The 4,795-nt window shown below is 28.0% G+C and overlaps 1 non-coding gene across 1 annotated transcript; it reads left to right on the top strand.

Annotated features, from left to right (window-relative positions):
* Positions 1-446: 446 nt before the first annotated feature.
* Positions 447-520, top strand: TRNAR-UCU. The gene has a single exon. It is a non-coding gene; the product is annotated as a tRNA-Arg (tRNA).
* Positions 521-4,795: the final 4,275 nt, after the last annotated feature.

Genomic DNA, 4,795 nt, shown 5'->3' on the forward strand with positions numbered 1-4,795 from the left:
GAAGGCCTAAATTGTTACTATTTTGAAACGGTAAGGAATAAAATTAATTTAACCTAAATTCAAGTCCTCCTTAATCGGGAAAAAGAAAAAAAAAAAAAAAAAAAAAAAACAGCCGGTTCCATAAACAAAAGAGCAGCAAAGTCGAACCTTAGAGACAAAGGATGTATTCTTTTTCTTATTTCTATTATATTTAATAAATAATCCTTATTAGTTTTGATGATAAATTAATAAAAATATTTTTCTAAATTTGGTATTTAATCTCCAGACTGTTTTTGTTGGAAGAAAAAAAAAGCACAAGAAATGTAAAATTCATATGTTTACTTCACTGAAAAACGTCTTAAAGACTAGTTTTCCATAAAAATAAATAAATAAATAGAGGTCTGAAAAAATTAATCGAATTGTAAATTTATTAATTGTTTTCAAACATTGTCAAAACACATTAACTGAGCGCCCATGGCCTAATGGATAAGGCGTCTGACTTCTAATCAGGCGATTGTGGGTTCGAATCCCACTGGTGTCTTTTTTACTTTCTTTACACAAGAAAAGAAATAATTATAAATAAATAAATGTAGAGATTTATTTTTAGTGTTTTTATAAGGCTTATTAGATTATATTGTTTTTAAGGTTCTACCATTTACATCATTTTCTTAGATCTAAATCTATTCAGTTTTGTCATCCCCATCAGTTTCATTGTCCCATATTCTCTCCTTTGATCTCTTGTCATCCCATCAATATGGTTGTTTCTGTTCTTTGGCTCTACAAACGATTTTTGTAGCCATTTTAAGGGAGTTGGTTTTTTTGGATATTTGTAATACATAATAAAATAAGATAAAAAATCTAAAAATATATTACATCTTTCAAATATTTGTAAATATCAATGAGTTGACTAGTCAATCTTTGAATTTTTATTTAATTTCCAATTTCGTCTTCCCTTGTCTTATCTCGTTGTACACTTTTTTTTAATCTTTTCTTTTCTTTCTCCTATTTTTTGCTTCTTCCCTTTTTTTTTTTTTTAGTTTTTCTTTTATTTGTCCGATTTCTTCTTCCTTTTTTCTATTTAATTTATTTTTAAAATTTTCCTTTCCTTTATTTGATTTTTTTTCTTCCCCTTTTTTTCACAAGAATTTTGAGGTTGAGTTCCGTACCCAGGACTTGAAAGTACTCAATTCATAAGTGACTTAACACTAACAAGCCAATTATCAAGTTTGATTATAATAACAAATAATAAATAGAAATAACAAATGAAAGTCTATCGATCATAACCACTAATATTTTCTATTATTGATAGCTTAATCTTTGATTATATTTTCATAGTTAATAGCCACTTTTAGAAATCTATCATTGATAGCCAACTTAGTGAATTTAATTAATAAAGTTGAATCTTGAACTAAAATATAAGTGGAATGTCTAGAAGTTATCACTGATAGCATGTTTATCCGTGGTAAAAGCTATCATCGAAAAGAAAAGGGACTTATAAGTGTTTGGGAGAACAAGAAAGGGACAAAAAGGTGTTCAGTGACTATGATTGATAGAAGCTACTAATGATAGCATGTTACCAGTGATAGAAGCTAATATTAATAGCATGTTATCAATGATAAGTTACCCAATAGCACATTATCGGTGATAGCATGATATCAGTGAGATCATTGATAGCATCTTATCAATGATATTATCAGTGAAAGAAGCTATCACTGATAACTGCAATATGAGTGAGTGATATCAGTGATAAAACTTAGGTGATATCTATATATAGAGTTTTTTTCAAAGGTGATAACCAGTTATAGAAGTCTATCATTGATAGCATTAAGTGTTAATATTTCAAGGTTGATTCTAATTGACGAAAGTCTATCAATGATAACGACTGATAGTTGCTATCAGTGATAGCCATGATAAAAGATTATTAGTGATAACTACTATGGTAATCAAAATTGTTGGTCTTCTTTCAAAGTTGATCACTATTTATAAATCTATCATTGATAGCCATTGATAGCTTTTAAGTAGTAATATTTCAACGTTGATTCCAATTGATGAAAGTGAATCAATGATAGCTACTGATAATTGATAGCAAATTAAAAGCTAATATTTCAAAATTGTATTAATTTTTCTCAAATTGAAAGTTATCACTGATAGCAACTATCATCGATAGCAATTGATAGAAGCTATCAGCGATAGCAGCTGATAACCGCTATAAGTGGTTATAACTGATAACTACTATCAGTGATAGTTTTAAATTTGAGAAAATCGGGAAGAAGCGAACAAAATGGTGGCTATGCATGAGTTTTTTAGTCTTTTACCATTTTTTGATCTATATATGCAATTATTTTATCCTTGCATATTCTATTATTTTTGGTTTGAATTATATTTATACAATTAGCCCTTGTTTTTCTTCATTTGGTAGTGTTTGAATATAGAAATAGCCAAATGTTTCATTTTATCTTGGATTATTGTCGTGTTTTGATTTCTTTAAAATATTTTAAGCATGCTTGCATTTTCATGCTTCAAGATTGTTTTTTAATATCTAGTAGTTCATCGCAAATTTTTTTTGTTAATAATATTTTAAACTATAATATTATAATGTCCTTTTTATATACATTTAAGGTAATTATCTTGATATTATCTTTTAATTTTGGGTGTATTTTTGGAATTTTTAGGATAAAATTGAATTGTCTTGATAAGATAGTTCAAATGAAAATTTAGCATGATAAAGATTTGGATTTTGATTTTTAAAACGAAAAAAATTGAGGAATTTAGATGGGGTTTAATTGGAGTTTGGATTTAATTTAATTTGGAAGTTAAAAGGAAATGGGAATATAATATATATATATATAATAAATTAGAAATCCAATTAGATTTAGAAAGAATTATATGGATTAAAAAAAAAAAGAAGAAGAGCAAAAGAGTTAAATATATTCTCCTTTTGCGTGCGTTCAAACCCTCTGCAACCTTCTTCTCCTTCGTGGGTTTCTCCAGCCGCCACTTCTCTAACTCCAGCCGCCAGACGCTGTTCGGCTGCCGCCGAGACTCGGTCGCCGTCTGCCGGTTTCGCGCCGTCACTCGCCACACGCCCAGCTTCGTTCGCCTGTAGGTTAGCGTTTCAACGCCGTCGAAGCTCAGTCGCACGCCAACACCGTGCATCTCAGCCGCGCGCCAGCTGCTCGTCCGCTCCTGTCGGCCGTCCCTTAGGCGTAATATATTTTGATTTTTTTTTAATTAGTTACATTAGCTCGTTCAAATTTTCAATTTATATAATTCTTATTAATACGATTATATAATTTTATATACCAATGTCACTTGGATGAAAGATAAAATTTCATGTGTTACTTTACTAATTTCTAAGTTTTACCATTTTCAACTTTATTTTCAATATGAAAACTTTCATTTATATAGAAATTAAATTTAAAAAAAATTAGAAAAAGATCTTACATTTATTTATAACATCATTTCTAATTTTTTCATTAAATTTTTACACCTATTTTACTCTAAATAAGTCGATATGAATTTTTTCTTTTACTATCCAAAACTTCATTTTCACAATTCACTTCAAAATATTTTGAAAATTTATATTATTTTGTATTAACTAAAAATTTGGGTGATCCTTACTTACTAATTTACTATAATTTAAGATATTGTTGACTAGTAATTAATAATTTATGCAAATAAGTAATTGTATTTACTTAATAAATTTTTATTGTAAAATAAGTTAAGTAAAAAATTTTATAAGATTATTGTTGATTTATTAAATAATATTTATATTAATTTTTATTAAATTAATATTAATTAATTATATTCAAAATGAAATTATATATAAAATAAAAAAAAAAAAAGATGGGAAAAAAAATCCACAATTTGAAAAGAAAATAAAAACCTTATATGTGGGAAAGAGGATATCTTTGTCTGTGAATAATTTATTTCTAAGTAAAATGTTAAAAACTTTGAAACAAATATGAGTTTTGGACGTATGTCAATTTTCATCGAGAAAATCTTCAACAAGATCCTAAAAGATTATTATGGATGGAGACAAAATATAGAGTTTGAAAACTTAGAACCAAAAAACCAAGTCTAGCCTTAAGAGAAAAGAATGTATTCTTTTACGGAATTAATACAAATATTTGTCTAAATTTGGTATTTAATTTAATCTCCGGAATGTATTGTTGGAAGAAAAAAAAAGGCACAAAAATGTAAAATTCATAGTTTTAGAAGATTGAAATATTTAATATATGTTTTTCTTCACTGGAAAATGTCTTAAAGAAATAAAGACAACCCTTCAATTATTTTTAAAAAAATAAAAAAAGGTCTCAAAACATTAATCGAATTTACCTTTTGTTATTTATAAATAATTTTGAATCTTTGAACCATATAGCCTAGCGCCCATGGCCTAAGGCGTCTGACTTCATGTGTATGTCATGCAATTTGGCTAAGAAACTTAGTGAAGGAGTTGAAGTTTCAAATAGAAGGTCCAATGGAGATTTTTGTTGACAATAAATTGACCATTGCCTTAGCCAAAAATTCGGTATTTCATGGGAGGAGTAAGCACATTGATACTCGATTCACTACATTCGGGATTGCATTATGAAGAAAAGAAGTGGAACTCAAATATATCAAGTCACAAGACCAAGCGGCAGACATTTTCACAAAGCCCTCAAGTAAAGACTTTTATCAAAATGAGGAGTTTACTTGGTGTAACAAATCAAGTTTAAGGGGGTGTTGAAAAGTTTGTCATTATTAAACTTTATTTGTGGTATTTAGTGTGACTTTTGGGTTTTGTGACTTTTAGTTTTTTTGTAACCAATAGTGA

The sequence above is a fragment of the Benincasa hispida genome, chromosome 12 (genome assembly GCF_009727055.1).
Source record: "Benincasa hispida cultivar B227 chromosome 12, ASM972705v1, whole genome shotgun sequence".
In the NCBI taxonomy this organism is placed as follows: domain Eukaryota; kingdom Viridiplantae; phylum Streptophyta; class Magnoliopsida; order Cucurbitales; family Cucurbitaceae; genus Benincasa; species Benincasa hispida.